The following is a 19,389-nucleotide window of genomic DNA, read 5'->3' as shown; positions in this document are numbered from 1 at the left end:
GAGTGTTTTAAATTAAAATTGTGGATTTACACGCAATGTCGTAAAATATTTTTATTATTATGTACGTAAATACCAGTTTATGTTTTACTGAATTCTGGTATAATTTAATATTTGTATCGTTACATGAAAATATTATGATATATAGGAGGGCACTGAACTATGCTATAGCTCTAAAGACAGATGATTTGGCGTTGCAAACTAATATCATCTAAATTATGATATGTAGAAAATCACTTTAATAAGTGACCTCATGACTATTATATCTTATTCTAAAGACTCTGTGTGTCTATTAATAAGGTCGGTAATAATACTACCAAAAGGTAAGAAACATTTTAAACTACGCACTTTAGTGACATCGCGCAGATTAATTTTTTTAAAGTATTTTAAAGTCTCCTTTTTACAAACGAGGGTTTATTTGGACCGGACCTACAGTTGAACGTGGACTCCGAACCACGGTCCTTGGCATACCGACTGGCGAGACATATGAGGCTATCTAGCCTGGTTACTGGCGTGACTGGAATCATTTTTCAGCAATCAGCAGGATTCGAACCCACGACTATCGCAACATTAGGAGGACCGTCCTGTCGCGTGTCCGGCGCAAATTTGTTTGGCGAGTATATTCGGGTGTACTGAATACTTTATACTTGGATTACAAGGGGATATCGCGCTGAATTTATTTATTAGAAACATAACAAGGGGTGTCGATGGCAAGCATCACTTTATTTTGTTAACACTATGTTTAACTGGTAAATTATGTTGTTAGGGTTTATCAACTGAAAACATGAGAATACTATAAGAGATAAATGAAGCTTACATACAAACAACTAAATGTATAAAGACACCTGAGCTTTTAATTCTATTATTGCTATTCTTTCATCGACTTTAACGTTTAAAATGGTAAAAGCCTGTCTCAGCTATATGCATCATGTTATTTATTTAAATATAACTTAATAAGACATACAGCAACAACGTAAATAAGCACCCCCTCATGTAGATTCCATAGCTTATGTTGATGCTTTGTATCTACCACTAAAATATTCAAACATTCAAGAATTTAAACTTACTTATGTTTTATTAAGCTGATTCTTATTTACATATTTAATTATAATTTCCTTAAAGTATTAATCATCTAAAATTATATTAGCCTTGATTATATTAACTCAAATAATGAAATAATTACTACAACCGCAATATAAACGAAAATCAATAAACATACCGACATTATACACGATTAAACTGAAATTATGGTATTTATAGCTATGATAATACCAAAGTTAGCTATCCGACCTCAATTTCGATGCAGTATCTATTTACTCGATGAGATAACTGAAAAAAACAGTCTGTGTGAAAATGAAAAACGATCCGTGGAGAATCGTCAAGAACACAAGAGCCAGGCCGACTTGCAATTTATCATTACCACCTGTTGAAAACATACCGTGTAAAATCAATTAATGCGGCGCGAAAAATGCGAAAGGGTTATGAATAAATATAAATGACTGGAAAACGCTTAAAAAGGAATAATTAATTTGCATAAGCTCGCGAAATCACTGAACAAATTTATTATAATAAATGCAGCTATAAAATGGCAGTTTTAAAAGCTGCTAGTCCGTTTTAACGACAAAATATATTCAGCGACTAATCACAGATCAAATAGGTGAGAAACTATGTAAAAGCTACCGCGAATGTGAGGAAAAAGTAAGCAATTTGCTGCAATTAAGTTAACAATTGCTTGTAAGGGAATTAATATTAGATTACTGATGAAACGAGGTGTGACATGTTAATGATTGCATATTTCGGATGCTCCTTAATCTATTCACATGCCAATTTCCATGTTTACTAGATTATTCAATAAGTAATATACTATATAGTAATATACCTTACACATTTACACTTTGCTGAAATTTCATAATACTTCGTTAGCTTTTAGCTTCGTCATAGCTTTTTTCTTCTTTTGAAATATTCGTAAAATCAGAAAGATATAAGTATAATAACAAATAGACAGAAAAAGTATACAAATATGACCATATTTCATTCTTATCTTTACTATAATGTTCAAATAAGTTCTGTTTCCATATTATTTAATATAAAAATATATCCTTTGTTCTATAACAATCTACAAAATTAGTGTTATAAAATGATAATATTTTAATAATAATTCATACCTTATACACTCATTTTCGCATTATCTGCTGCTAATTTTGCCTATGAAATAATTATAATACATCAACAAAATGTAAATACAAAATTAACCTAAAAATGACATCTAACCACAACTGAGACGGTGATACGGCAGGCGTGGTAGAAAAGGACGCGAATTTTGAAAACTATCAGGTTAGGTAGAACAAGTGCGCATGTGCAGTCCTAGCCAATAGAAACTGGTAAAGGCATGGATGGATGTAAGCTAACACCTTCTTGATCGATTCTTGAACAAAAACTCGTTTCAGATCCAAAGAACAACTTCTTACCCATTTGAAAGTCGCACTCAAATCAGTCATACCACTAGCTGGGTCTTTAAAATTTAATATAATTACGAAATTTTAGTTATATTAATGAAAAATGTAATAATGAAATACTAAAATAGCTTCAAATTTCATAATATTTCCTAATATAACAAATCCAAAAAAATTTATCATAATGTTTTAAATAAAATTTATCTATAATTTTACGTTTACTTTAAATTAATAGATAATAAGAAAAAAAGATTTTAACTGGATAACTTGAAAGAGATTCGACTAAAAATCGTTATACTGATTTCCCAACACACGGTATACAAAATCAAGAAATAAAATATATTTTGGAAATGCGCCCAATTTAATATCATATACTTAGCAGAAAAATATGTTGGTCATTTAAGAAAAAGTGGAACAGCAAAAAATAACAATCGGGCACTGGTCAAAATTCTATGAAATCATTTTCACGTCGAAAATATGCCGAAAATGAAATACCATTCTATATATAAAATTGTCATAAAATTGTGCCAAAAATGTATTATTACCTGGCGCCAAGAAAAAGTCAAAATTGAAACAGTTTTGACAGCAGCGAAATCTATAGTGCAGAAATATATAGTATACAGTCAGCAATTTAGCGAAATTAGTTTTGACATCTTTGAAAATCTTGCCAAAATATTAGCATTTGAAAATTAATATTATTATTAATGGTTTATTAATTGTGATATTAATCGTCATAAGCCGAAACATAATCTCGCGATTATTCGGATAAATTATGAATGTCAGTATTTTTTTATAACTAAACACACAACTAGATGACAAAAATATCCTTTTAGTAGTTTGGTTAGAATATATGATCGTTCATCAAAACCGGATGCATCCTATCCTGAAAGGTATTTTGGGCATTCGCCAATGTTGCAAACCAACTCATAGAAAAATCCTATAACTGTAGAATGTACGCATTTTCAATAAAATTTAATTAAGCAATACCTGGTATAAACAAGTTGAATAAAATACAACCAGACATTCGCAATCATTAGGAAGTCAAAATTTATAGATATACTGTATTAATAGTTTCCAGTTATAACTAATTATATATTTATTTAAACATGTCATGAATATAAATATCCCTTCGATTATAATCTTGGTTCAACACAGAGCTCTATCAAACGATCAAAAATTATAAAAAAGATGTATAACAAATATTTGATCTAATAAAATATTAAGGAGACTTAAAAAACAAAAAGATAATTGACTGACATTATGAGCTTAAATATAAGATAACTTCAAAAAATACACAGAAAATCCACGAAATGTATTGGAATAAGCTTAATCCGAAGTTGCAGAATAGCTGTCATCCTAAACATTGTCAAAATTGTGAAAAAATGGTATGTTGATTGATGATCCTACATATTTCATAACTTACATATAACAAATAGTATTCCATAGAAAAAATTTTACTCAAATGACGAAACTTAATTAAATATAAATACGTATTTTCAATATAATTATATATAATATGATTTATATGTACCTATTATTCATAAATGCGAACAATTGTTCATTTTTATGGCTACTTAAACCGAAAATTTTTTTTAGTCCAATCAAGCCCAAAATATATTTTGATAATCAAAATTGTGATCTAAAATTTCCAAAAACGTCATCAAATATTTTCATTTATTATCGACTCGACGATTTATTATCATGTATCGACTGGGTAAGTATTAAATGATATCTTGTATCGACCAGATGCCATAACGTCATAAGAATTAATTACCAAAGAACTAACGAAATTGAAAAAACAGACCGGCACGTATTTCGCTAAATAGAGAAGTCGACAGAAAAAAATACACCATATACGGAGTGCGTATAAAAGTTCTGCACGTATAAATTAACCGCGAAACCTTGAAAGATAATTATTTACGTTTTGGATGGTCGGTCGAAATATTTCACTGCACCTTTCTAAATTCTTCGTGAACTACTATTCCTTGGTGAACATTATTTTTTGTCATAAATCATCACGGCTATATTAGTCACAATTGATTCTACACCATTCTCGATCAAACAAAATTAAACAAAAAATAAAAGTTCCCTTTCGCAAATACATCATCACTTTACAATTCTGTACGATTGAGGAAGGTCGAGCTTTAATTATACAAAAAAAAACAAAGTTGATTAAGCTGACGGAAAAGGGAAAGTCGTGTTTAAGACCTGAATGATAACTTGATAATTAAGAGATTTGGAAGATAAAGCCAAAAAATACTAGTTCGGTCACATATAATAAATGTATAAGAAAAAAGTCATTTGCTCGTAAAGAAGGAAACAAGTTTGTCGTTAATCGTATACATATTTATTGCAAAATTAGTATAAAGTCGTTTCTTTTAATGTTCAATTAAAATGCGACTTTTTATTAGGGAAATTAAAATTTAATAAATACATATTTTAACGGTTATTCTCATTAAATACTTTTTTATATAAAATTATACATTTAATAAAAAACAAAACATTTTACACACATTTATTGGTATACAAATTAAATCAGTTTACTTATTTATATAGCAGTCACCACTGCACGTTGCGAGAACTTAATTTGGTTTATTCCAGCCTTGTAAATATTTTAAAATTGTAACTTCCCTTTACGATACAGAAAATTGTGACTGTAAAATTTTTGGTTGTTCTTCAGTAAAAGCCTCTAAGCTAAAGTACATACAAAATTCCCATCTTAAAGCATAAGAAGCACATATTTATTCCGCCTTATATTGAAATTCAATGCAGCATCATTACCATCTATAGAATATAAACTATTTAAATAAATAAATAATAATATCTTCAAAGATTATGTCATTTTAAGCATCTAAATAGTTATGGTAATTCGATATTAATATTTGGGCGTGTCATAATTTGGCAATTAACGGAAATGTTAAAATTTGATACGAAAATTGTGATGTAATTTTCATAACACTTTTAACACAATAATATTTAATCTATAAATATATATATATATATATATATATATAGGAAATTATTAGTAAAAATATCGACATATAGTATCTGATTGAAATTCTCATTAAATATCAGAAACAACACAGTCAAAATATCTGATAACACCATTGACCTAATAGGATTTTAATATCAAGTTCCGAATGACCTCATTTTCTAGATTATAGTCTGGGATATAATTAAAATAATAATTATAAGTCCATTAATTTGTATATATTCCAAGTAATTCAATCTATTTAATGGTGTAAATAAGATACTACTAAAAACAAATAATAAAAAAGAGAAGATTAAATACAACAAAGTGTTATTTGAAAATATTTCTGAATAAAATTTCTAATAATTATTAAAAAGTTAACCAAGCTCTCTTACTTTTTGTTATCGGCAATCCCTTGGAAGTACTTTCCAATAAAAAAGTGAATACCTTCAGTGCCTAAAAGAAGGTCGAGCATTAATTTAAAATACATAATGATTAATTCTGTGAGAAAAGGAAAGCTTTGTTTAAAAAGTGAATCATGCCTGGATGATTAAGATATTGCAGCGATAAAGACCGAAAAGAGAAGTTTTTGATCGATTAAATAAATATATCAGACCAAATGTCAATCGGACACAAACAAGGAAACTATACGACATTAATCTTGTAAATATTTATTGTAAATATCGCTACCGTTGGTTCTTTTTAAGAATTAATTGGGCGGCAACTTCTTTTTTAGCAAGGCAACTTAAAAACTATCTAAAATATACCGTCATTATCCACAACTACTATTGCAGTTATACTTAATACACCAAAAATTATTAAAATTAAAGATCTGATTAGCTTTATATACATAAGGAAGTAGAATAACCATAGTTGTCTTTTACAACTATGAAACCAGGGTTAATTTTAATAGAGTTATGTAAACGATAAACGAAATGAACTAATTTTGTCAAAAATCCCTGTAATTAATTGAAATTAAAACTTGAATATTTTCGAGTGATTATTTTTGTTAATATATATAACAGTACATTTATAATTAATTTGATACTTGAAGATGATATACCTACAAAAATGGAATATTATTATCAGAGGATATATAAACCAGAAGATCGCTATGCCATATACACGTAGTAAAGTATCTATAACCGGAAAAATGACAGCAACTCAATACTCACTTAAGTAAAAAATGGTTTCGACAAAAACATTAGGGTGGGAGCTCCACAATGCTTGATAAAAGGACTGCGATTGCAAAATCCTTTATAAGGGAAGCCAACGTTGAGCTGCGAAAGAAGTGGTGCAACGGTCATGAAACCTAGAGACTTGATCGGAAATAAAAAGAAAATATGGTATGGTCCAATCTTTTGTATTGTTTCCTGCAAACAATCGGGTTTATGTGCAAATAACTCTCCGCGTCTGGCACCATATGCCATTTAGACACTCTCAATACATTATTAATAAATAAATATTGTATATGTTGGTAATATTACTTTGTCTATCCCCTGTATTATCTTAGTTATGATTTAGCACCATATCAATATTAAATTGAGAGAACAATATCATTTGTTCAAATGAAGCCGTTATTATTTCCAATAAATGTCAGAAATTAATTACACAGAGAAGAAATGTAATTAAAAAAAATTGTTGAAAGGCCCTGGTACAGCCTATGACAAATCAGTTATATTATGCAAAATCAAAAACGCAAATCTGATTACTCTAAATCCTCATAATGGAAAAAGTACATAACAAAAGAACTTTTAAATTACTTATTCATAAATCATTTCACTTATTCATACATATTATGTCACTATTCATGTTATTTCGCAAAACATTATTTAGTTGCTTTTATAACATTTATTGTATACATTTATTGCAATATATATATATATATATATATATATATACAGTATTATAAATAAACAAAGGTTTTTAGCAAAATTTTATATAGTTTATTTATGGAAAAAATATTCATCTTGCCCAAATTAGTCATATAAACAGTTTATAAAATATATAGCATGTAATAAAATAGAACGCAATAGAATCAAATTGTTTAATATTAGTTTATGATAATAGATACGTAGTAGCAAAAAAGTGAAACTATTATTCCACTACTACTACCGTTGATACAATTTTCACTCTCTGACCATAATTTCAAAAATAATTTTAAACTATTCAAGTATCTCTTGATAATTGTTGCTTGATCGTTTGTTAATTTAAAAAAATTGGATCAACAACATACTTTATTTTTCAAATTACTTATTAACTTTATTTTATAATTTCCAATTATTAACCAAGAAGTTAATTTAAAGTATTATATTCTAAAATCAAGGCTTCACTATGAGAAGTTGTGTATATTATTATTTATAAGTACACACAAGTATTGTTCATTGCTGATAAAATGTTAACAAATTAAACCATTATTTGTATTTTGGTTTCTAAGAGTCGATAAGTCCCATTTTGCCTATCTTCATGAGAATGTTCAGTTACGATTTCCCATTTAAATTTAAACTATTTCTATCTGCGTTTTCACGGGTTAAGAAAGATGTCGCAAAATTATCAACTCAAAGATTAAATGTAATCAAGAGCAACCTCCCATTACTCATTCTATTTAAACAGCTCATAATAACCTATCCTTACCGTACCTTTAATAATAATTTTCGAAGCAAATTATACAGCATATAAACTTATATTCGAATATTAATTGAATCGAGAAGTGTTGCTGCAGATGTTACCAAGAAGTTGCACCATCTTATAACTACAATTTTTTTGAATATAGTACTGTAACATTCCTGGAATATTCTCTTTTTGACTTGATTGAAACTGAAACTAGATTTCACTGTAAAAAAGTCTTTTACCATCTGGGAACATAAAAAACCCCAATTTGAATCTTACAATAAGTTTTGAAGCGATATAATGCTTTCTCCCAATCATATTATTATTGTCTACAAATCAATTACTCACGCAGTCCTGCCAATTCTACCTTTTCAAACGTGGATGCATTTTAATCAAGGTAATAATACATTCAAGTAATGAGAACATTATGACTTTCGGCTTTCGTTTAAATACAATAATGGCCTTATTAATCAAATTAACTAATAATATATAAATAAAAAATTAATTTTTTACAATAAAAATATTATTTCAATGACATCCACTGATGACTTTTCATCTGGTGCTTCACCATTTCATTCAATTCTAACTAATATACTATTATTCACTCTTTTCAGAAAATTAAAAATAACTTATTAACATATATCATAATCACATAAATTATTAAATAACTAATAAATATAAAAATATTCGACACGTAATTAATTAGAAGTATTTTAAAATAGAAAAATATTACATTTTTATGGTATTTATAACGACTATATTTGCTTAAAAAAATAAACATTTTATAATTTTGATAATGTAATTAGTAACAATTAGCAAGTTTTTAATTTATGGCATTTCCAGCTTCCAGCATAGTATATAATTTTTAATTTGCGATACAATACTCATTTTATAATCAACAAATTTATATGTACTGTATATTCGTGTCAGTTCACTTGATATATGTAAATATTTCTAGCAGGAATTACAATATTTACAGATTAGACTAAGAACTTAATTTTAATGTTACAGTATTTCATTTATCACCTAGGAAAAAAATACAGTCATTACAATTACCATACTGCGCCAATATCATACTATTAATAAGCACCGTTTTATATAATAGGCAATAAATTACTTAGCGCCAATCAGAATAAATAAAGTAGCCATTTTTTCCCGCTAGAATATCTCGTTTTGTGACAGAAGGACGTAGATTAGAGAAAAAAGTGGTTTAGCGACTATTTAAAAAATATATATCCGTTGAAAAATGGCAAACCGTTAACTGACACTTAACTGACAACCGGCTTTCGAGGACTGTAGCGAAATTGCAACGTCTACGCCCCTAGAACGTTACAGAACCAGTTTTAATTGCTTGAAAAAAGTTTTTTTTCAGGTACGGTGCTATATTATGTCTAATAGAATTGCAAAAATGGAGAAGGTAATAACAGAGAACGCGAGAGAAACGTTTAAAAAGAAATAATGGAATCAGATTGAAACGAAATACGAATCAGTACTTGGGATCGTTTCAATTACTTGGCTGATAAAAAATTAATACATGACTAAGCGCAGACCTGATGGAAAAATGATCGATTCTAATGAATTCGAACCAATATTTTCTATAATTTGGTCAATAAAATTGTATCTCAAGCATTTTTATATGTCTGCGCTTTATTTACAAATTCCAACTTAATTGTTTCCGCAATGAGCAATGACATTTTTTAGTTTTAAAATTTTTCAATATAATTTCCGTTAACTTCAATACACTTATTCTAGCAATAGAAGAATCGTTTATGGATTATATCACTCTTCAATTTATGAATGCATCCTTCAAAGTTTAAGAAGAACCAGACATTACGAGCAAATAAACCTGATGAAAAAATTGACATTGCAACAATTCATACTGTAATTCACTAATTTTAAGGTTGTTTTAAAGAGTTTTTTTAACTGTATGAGCATTATGTTAGAAGTGTAAAAAGTCATGCTGACAGAAGATTGCTTTTTTTAATGTAAACTCATATTTTTCACGAATCTTTACATACAACTGGTTCAAAATATTACAATAAAAATCTCAATTTATTTCTTGTCAGCATAAAGATAATCCAAGAACAAAATTCCTTTTTATTTTTATATAATTTCTTATAAAACTCATGCTAACACACTATTGATTGATACTAACTCGCTTTAGAGTAGGAGAGCCGGTACTGGTACCCATTGTTATAGAACAGGATACCCACAGAGCGTGTATTTCAAAAAAAAATTTAAATCAAATGAAACTTAATTACAAAATTTTGATTGTATTCTTTTATATATATTAGTAAAACTATTTATTCATAACAAATTAAATTAGTTGTCATTTCTTTCAAGTCGAGCACTTTTGCACAGGTTCTTAGTAGTTAAAGAGCCTCTGGAATAGCTAGTAGACTTTGGATTTCCCGGTGAACGATTTAATCCTTGACTATAAAAATGTCTAGGTCTAGGTCTTCATCAGTGCGAATCATCACTACGTATACTTAGAAATGAAATATTAAAATTATTAAATTTCTTGTCCTATTGTTGATAAATAGACGGTTTTCAAACTTACATAACAACCAAATATGTTCTCATTTTTATCTGTTAAAACATTTATCTATATACGAATCTTTTGTTTATATTAATTCCGACAGAATATCATAACCAAAATTATGAGTAATGTAAATAATTTTTACTGCTCACTTCCGTGACCAGTATTTATTTTATAGCAATTTATATCCGCATTTTAACATTACATAGTAACACATAAATAATGACCCGCTATGCAGCAAAATTCTACCGGCTACCAAAAATATGTACAAAAACATTAATGACGGCAAAGAATCCAGAAAGGATAAATAAAAAACGAAACCATGTCGTTTTTCTTTAAGGATTTCTTGACACGCGAACACATCCACATTGCTTCATAACAAAATGGACTTATTTCGACCGTTTCCTGCTTTAATAAACGTCATTAGTAAATAAATGGAAGCCCCATTACCGACAGAAAAAAAACACGTACTGTCAAAACGAATTTACAGCAAACATATCAGCATGCAATATATCCATATGTGTTTAATATATTTAGCCGTAAATAATTTTGACAACGATAAAAATTCTAAAAACATAAAGCGGTAGGCAAAAATTAAACCTGTAAATTTCTAAATGTAATTATTTACTTTAGTTTTATTGCATATATTAATTAAATATTGTATATCTTATAAATAATGATTATATGCTTGACTAAGTCCATAATTAGAGTTAAAATAACATAGAAGCACGCAAGTGAACATTTTTAATTAAAATAATATGAGTAAATTAGATTTACACCTTTACTATCTCGTGTACAAATATGTTTTATTAGAACTAATTGATTTAACTACGATGTTACAAAATGTTATTAAACTTCTAGTCATATTGGTTATTTTCCCTAGATCCCGTTTCAAACTAAATTAGCTGTGCTAGCAATGTTCACGAATATATAATTAATAATACCATATTGCCTCAATAAATTTTATTGGTTTCTCATTTCTAATTTTATTAAATTAATATATTTAATTAACCAGACTAATGGTCTAGTTCAAACAAAAAATTATGTTGGATTGTACGACTAATGCCGCTGATTGTTTATCTGAACAATCTACCGAATAAACATATTTTAAAACAAATAAGTTTGTTTCAACTCCAAAGATCGTTAGCTGCATTGCCAAAACCTCGAAAATCTGCAACTACTGCTGATAAAGTAATGACAATATATGTAGTAAAAAATGTGTTACCTGGTGACATAAAAAATGAAAACCAATTAATTTGAATTTATATTGTTCGATTGGAAGATGCTTATGTTAATATAAATTCTATTTTAGAGTACCGACCGACGTGAAAGTGATAAAAGTCAGATAAAAGCTAGTTTCATATCGTGTAGAACATATGCAATAAAGCTGCTGAGACGTCAAACTATTATGAAGTTTAATCCTAAATAAATATATAAAATGATCTTTTAAACATCATGGATTATAAAAATTTAAACTATTATAGATCATTTCAAATACCTTGATATCCTAAATATGCATATGATGTTATGTGTATTATTTAGAAATGTCAACATAATCATAATAACAGCCAAACCTACTTTAAAATTAATAAAATAATTTTCTATACGAGAGAATATTTTCGAGTTCAGATTTAAATCCAAATAAAAATTATGGTATCAGTTCTAATGTTACTTGCCGCACTGTCACAGCTTGGAAATAAATGGTATTGAAATTCCGAAAGATTTGCAAGATAATGTCTCCTAATTATACCACATAGACAGACTTATATTGATATTTTCATTTTGATATATTACCTGTTATAATTATAATTAACAAATATAAATGGAAATTAATTAATAATAAAAAATTTAAAATTAATTATAGAAATGCCATTTTTATATCAATATAACTAGGAAATATTTTTTTTTAAACAAATGATACGACTTATATGATTTTGAAGTCGATTAATAATTTTATAAATCTTTGTAGGATTAAAATCTAATAATATCTTGAACCATTTTTACAATACTTTAATTTAAAAAAATAGTAGACTTATAACTACCTAATACAACGCATGAAAGCACTAGCAACATAAACAACCAATTTGACTAAAGTTATGATAAATATGTTTTTATTTTTAAGACCACAATTATGATTCCGACAACAATTCCAGAAACCCTGATATTATTTGACATTAATATTGCAAAAATGTTTTACATATTTAATGGTACAAATATTTCAAAACGATTCAAAACACAATAATACTTGTTTTGGTATGTTCACTAAAGTTAGATATGCTATAGAAAACACTGATATTTTTTTGAGTCATTGTATTTACTAAAAAGAGAAATTCCAATAATGGTCCTACATAAAATTCCTTCTTACTAATAGAATACTGTAACGCATGACTAATAAAAATACATATCATTACTTCTGTTTTTATTATTTCTGGTAAATGTCACATTCTCATCTGATAAAAACGTTCGTTTGTGTTTTCATAGAGTAACTAAGATATATTAACAAATAAAAATATTCCTTCAGATGTAGGACAAATACTTGTTTTTGTGTTCTAATTATTGGTATAAAATTAACAAATTTCTTATTTCCTATTTTCAAATAATTATAAAAACTTCTCTGCATCTTTTATATCATTAACGATTACTGTTTATTATATATATATTTTATATTGCCATTATAGTATAATATGTATGTAACAAATTCTAAAAGATTCCCTTTTCTTAAAATAAACAAAGATGTTTTATATATTTAGTTATAAATGAAATACATACAAAAATAGTAAAACAAAGTACCTTTGGTTAAATACATATAACAAAATATGCGTTGTAACGTTGAAACAATACTGTTAAAAGCTATTTGATTAAGTTTAAAAATTAAACAATTATATCTATTTTTAAACCAGCTTAGAAATGAAACTTGACTATAAACACGCGGTTGTCGCTTGATACTGACAAAAATTGATAATTCGGCGGTCATGGTAAACACCGAATAAATAATTTCGTATGGATATAACAAAAATTAACGCTGCTCCAATTATTTCATAGATGCGATTATAACAAATGTGGTTCGATTAAAACTCACCTCTTTCTCAATAAAGTTAAATCCGGCAAAAGACACTCAAGCACAAAATGAAAACGATTCTGATAAAGCTAAACTCAAAAATAATCTGGTGGTTAAAGCCAAACGATCGAAATGTATCGGTTCAGTCACAAAAAAGGTATTGGGTGCACAACAACAATAACAAAATCGTGTTTTTTATGTTCACTGGTCAGGGCACACACATACCGCGTAAAAAAAAGATCCGTAGAAGAAGATCGGTTTATTGAAAAAAGCAAAGAGCAAACGAGCAAATGAAAAACAAATGTAATAAAAACGTAAAAGAGCGAAACACGTCGCTGTCGTATAGCAAGAACGCTATGCGAAGCGCGACCCGGTCGACAATAAGGCAGTCGAATGCCGGGCAGCAGGCCGAACGATCGCCCGGCACATCGTCAGCACCAGTTCGCACCGGCAGGAGGAGGTGGTTTTAGACGTGTCGCCAATAGCCGACTGTCCTAGTCGACTAGTTAGTCGCTTCATCGTCTCTATCATTTATATTAATTAATATTTTCAATAGCAGTATAAAAAATTGTTAAAAAAACTTGACAGGGATATTGCTACCATGCTAAAAATTCTAAACAATTTCAATACCACTTAGAGTTTTACCACCTATGACCACTTATTTAACACCACATTATTATTAAATTCAAGTTACTTAACAATACATTAGTTGCTAGTTTATATAGATAGTTGCTAAACTGTATATAGTAATACCCGTTATAAAAAATACATTTCTGTCTTTTTTGCACCCTCTGATCGAAGTTATTATTGATAAAATTAAATCACAAATATATTTCGTTCCTATGAGTGTAATGAGCGTGCTGACTACCTGGTAGGAAGGATACAAGAATTATTAATAGTGAATTTTGAACGTTGGTTAGCCTATTATAAATACATTCTATATATAAATACGATAATCATGAAAGATAAAAATGTAATTTTCGACATATATTACTCCTGTTATTTGGTTTTTTAGGGCAAATGATGTGGCTCGGTGCCTCAAGGTCGCTACAGTTTCAAGAAATCTGCCAGCGAAACCCACAAAACTTTTAGAATATTAAAGTGATACTGCTCTGCTATATTCCATATCCCAAGTATGGGTTTTGTTTTCAACGATTTAAAATTAGCGATTTTGATGTTAATAAAAAAGAAAAGCTTCGGGATCACAAAAGTTCGAAGACAACGAACTTATTAGTTCAAACATTCATTCATCAAACAAGTAGACCGAAACTACCATTGTGAAGAGTCTTAACATCGCTTTACAGTCAAAATCTGCTAAGACAATTTCAAATGCAAATAGTCATGGATTAATATAGAAAAGCCATCCATATCAATACCGAAACCGAATATGGTCTTAAAGTCTTGCTGTACATATGGTGTGTTCAACTACATGTAGTGCATTACGAGCAGCTAAAATATAATGGAAAGATTACAGCAAACGTCATTCACGACAAATTGAACAGCAACAATATACTGGCAACGGCTAGTAACAGACGCAAAATTATCACCTTCAGTGATAACGCCCGATCACACGTTCCACGAGTTATAAAGGATGCATTGTTATAACCTGAATAGGACGTTCTGCAGTACTCATATTTACTATCTGGAACTAGCGCCTTCTGATTACCAATTGTTCAAATCGATGCTCGGCGGGCGCACGATTTTGAATGCTGCTAAAATGGATCGAAGAGTGAATTATTGCTAAACTAACTAACGTTTTTCGAAACGGCATCACCACGTTGCCAGAAAGATTAGAAAATTTGTAGAAAATAATGGATAATATTTTGACAAGTAATATATATTATACCATATTTTCTTAATAAATGGCTTTAAAAATTGAAAAATTATCAGAGCACTTGCAAGCCATTAAGAATAAATTTACATGTAGCGTTAATTAAATTGGGTTTCACTCACACTTCAACACTCTGAACACACTTTCCGCGGCATCTGAACAACGATCTTAACCGATGATTCTGCCTTTTACACTGCTGTCATCGAAACTTATTGGAACTAAATGGTCAAATAAATTGATGTTAGCCAAAAAATTTTTGTAATTATATACGAACAAGTAATATTGAAGAAATCTGATCTTAGAAAAGATATTTAATTTTTGTAATTTAATTCGACTTATTTCTTTATTATTATTATTCTAATAAAAGAAGAAGAATAAAACGATAAGATAATGTACAGGAAATATATATATATATATATTGAAGAGTAAAATTTTCAGCAAAATTAAATGCCATTTTATTTTTACCTTTAATTCGATAGAACATATTTCATCTTTTTCTAATACAATACTTATATTATGTTTGTATTTAATATAATTACTGCTCATAGTGCATATTACTCGTAAGAACCATTTCCTAAGAACTTGAAAAATGTTATTAATTGTTTCATTATAACTTTCAAGCTCAGGAATAAAGTTTTTAAAACTATAAGTAAGTTGATATATTATAAGTAATAACTTATAAGTTCTTATAATAACTTGTAAGTAAGTTTTTAACAAACTGTATAGAAGATATTTAAAGTAAATAAAGAAACATTATTCCAGAGCATCAATTTAAATTTCATTAAATTAAACTCTTAATTCTTATTTAAAATTATAATTCTTATTCGCTAAATTTCCATATGTGCAGCAAACATATTAAAAGAACAAATTAAATCAATAAAGACTGGATATTATTTAAACGGAATAACATCATAACGAAGTTAGCTGACAAAAAAAACAATTTAGATTGTACATGTAATTTAAATTAAATGAATAAATCGTTCGTACTTGAAATAAAAAGGCGGTTTAAATTTTAAACAACATTTAACTGGCCTTGATTTTATCGTCTAACGCTGATAACATCACGCAGGTTCGTAATTCACAAAAGAAAATTAATACAAATCAATTGAATCGCGCTCGAAGACAAACAGAATTCTCTATAAAGTACATATAATACGTTTATAAGGCCGGTAAATTGAAACTAACTTTATCTGAATGTCTAAGACGGCCTGTAAGGAGATGAGAAGTTATACAAAAGACTCCGTCGACAATAAAGCGAAATAAAACAGACACCGTAAGTAAACTTTACGGCACAGTTTTATCGCGAGCTACTTCAACATCAACTTGTGTGTCATCTACAATAAGTGCCCGTCCGATGAAATAACTCGATTAAATGGACGTATTATGAATGCGTTAGATGTTGTGCGCATCCTTGAGAATATGTAAATAACACGAACAAAGCCTTTACAGACGCAGTTTAAAAAATTAGCACACAAATGACCTACGATCCACCGAATAAAAAGTGCATGGTGTGAAATGCGTTGTAGGATAATGAAGCAGTTTTGTGGTTATTCAAAAGACGAAGACGATATTGAAGACCGTATATTTAATTTTATGTATCGGGTAAACTTCTTATTTTCTTTTACGGAATTAAAATAAAGATTTTTTTGCTTTGAATTCGTTAAATATAATTCGATAAATACTACCGATCAAAGCTTGCAGCTTGTAATAAGCAACCAAGTGCAGATTTCTTAGAACTGACGGTTTTGCCCACTACTTTTATATTGAATATAGTCTAATCTTTTAAATATCAATTTACCATTTCAAAAGCTACCAGCTTAAAGTTCAATGTACTTTATAATCTTCATGTAATAGTTACTACAGTTCATAAGCGCATAAAATAGCAAAAAGGATAGCGATTTATCTTGAACTCTGAGTGCTACCAATACTTTGAGGCACGAGGGATATTCTATGCACCAAGTTGCAGCTAAGATTAGAGTTTGTTAGAGACAAAGGTTAGGTGTTAGGTTATATTGTACACAGACTAGGTTATATTGTACACAGACAACTGTGTACAATATACTCGTACAAAAAGACGAAATACAACAGGAAATCAAACCTTTCATCATTCCAAGTCCTAAATTAACAAATAAACAAAAAGGAACATTAGTATGTTGTACTATTATCGGAAGCAAAAATCGACGTTCACCTGCACCTTAAATTATTGTCATTTTAAATGAAATACGACAAAAGCCAGCTTCAACTACGACCCTAAGGCCAGGCGCAAAATGGGACGCAACTTGGTGTGATGACGCAGTGAGGGTTAAGGCAAATGTATGCGGGATAAAATTGTCAGACGCCGAAACCGCGCAAATACGATTGCAGTTCTCGTTTCGTAATAAAGCTGTATTGTATTGTATTGTAGGCTTACTACAATGACAATTGATACTGCACTAATAACAATTGAACTGGAATTTAATTCTGAATCTGATTCGGAAGATGAATTCGAATCTGAAATGGTAACGTTTATCTCCCAGATAGCTAGTAAAAGGTAACTGAGAAGTTGTATCTAAAAATAATAAAGACTCACGGAGAATTTGCTTTAATTAAAGAATTTAGTGAAGAACTTTAATTAAAGAATTAATCCTCATGTAGTCTACATGATTTGTATAGTAAAAAATTTTTCGAATCTACACAGATTCGATTAATTATTTCAATTCCATTTCATTTTTAAACACTCGCCGTGACTTTAGGCGAAAAACTGCGACAAGGACACTGCGTTGCGCAGGATCACGTTAGCCAAAACTGCGCCACGGCACGCTGCGAAACAATGTGCGCGGTAGCTATCGTTCTTTAAACCTACAAAATATCGCCGTGACTCACGATGCGTCACATCACCAAGCTGCGTCCCTTTTCGCACATGACCTAAAGGTTATTATCTGATGATAACGTTTATTATCTGATGAGATGATGCGTAACTTCCAACAAGCCGATACTAACTAGTACTCATACGAGAAATAGACTCTAGAATATAGAAGTCCTATAGTATATTTGGAATTCATAGTACCAACTTTTTAATGAGATTTTAATGATTTAACAGTGAAAATAATTTTATAAATGCGATTAGATCTATTAATAGCTAAAAAATTGTGCTTTTTTACTTATTACATAATAAGGTTTATTTGGACTTGATATATTAATGTCTAAAGGAAATTCCGAATAAAAATCCTCGGCATTAAGTTTACCGACAAGCGAGTGATTTACTGATTCGAAACAACGAATATTCCACAAGGAACTAGAATTGGTTTGGGATGGATCTACTGCGATTTAAATCCAACAATTTATGAATCCAAGGGAGAGGGTTCTTAGCTTAAGTGCACTAAAGACTACAAAAGATAATAATCTAATAATTCAACATACTCATTATAATTTACTCGATGACTTCAAGATGAGAAAACCTTAACAATAATTTAAAGAATAAGTATGAGTCTGTTCAATATGATAACATTATAATTGCGATCAGTGAAATGAAGAATATAATAAAAATTCTTAAATACTGTAAACGTTTTTATTCCAGAACTGTTAACATACTGCGTAAGAATATGCATTATCGTGATGAAAACCAAGAGTTATCGGCCCATAATTCCAGTATCTTAAGACTACCTATAACATTCAAATTATATTTCAAATTCATAGTTGATAAATTGATTAAAAAAATTAAAATTTGAAGTCTTATTGTTGTTTGAGCTCAATAGTACAAAATTGTTTTGAATATTAAATATTTCCATAGAAAATATCTAAACTATAATTGTTTTGATTACAAATAGTAAATAACGTGCCAATAACATGTTTCTTAGTTGGACCAATTTCAAATAAGATGCTTTGATAATGATTCATATAAGATGCCAATTATACGAATGCATAAAGCTGCAGTATTAACATATAATTTAT

The 19,389-nt window shown here is 29.0% G+C and overlaps 1 protein-coding gene across 47 annotated transcripts in view; it reads right to left on the bottom strand.

The window, feature by feature from the left end:
* The window catches only part of RhoGAP19D (Rho GTPase activating protein at 19D), a 520,079-nt gene that overhangs the window by 292,403 nt on the left and 208,287 nt on the right, over positions 1–19,389 (bottom strand). For 8 of the 47 annotated variants that reach the window (XM_076395815.1, XM_076395835.1, XM_076395824.1 and 5 more), the window contains exon 1: positions 13,650–14,119. The exons of 34 other annotated variants lie outside the window; for them this stretch is intronic. The gene's annotated coding sequence lies outside the window, so the exon portion shown is untranslated. Of the gene's footprint in view, positions 1–13,649; positions 14,124–19,389 lie in introns of those variants that run through there. 5 more of the 47 variants (XM_076395819.1, XM_076395841.1, XM_076395816.1 and 2 more) reach the window with 2 other exon arrangements.

The sequence above is a fragment of the Rhynchophorus ferrugineus genome, unplaced genomic scaffold, assembly GCF_030347505.1.
Source record: "Rhynchophorus ferrugineus isolate W39M unplaced genomic scaffold, kcgeb_rfMv2 rfM2, whole genome shotgun sequence".
Classification (NCBI taxonomy): domain Eukaryota; kingdom Metazoa; phylum Arthropoda; class Insecta; order Coleoptera; family Curculionidae; genus Rhynchophorus; species Rhynchophorus ferrugineus.
Note: the sequence above shows the minus strand (reverse complement) of the source record. Positions and strands in the feature narration are given on the sequence as shown.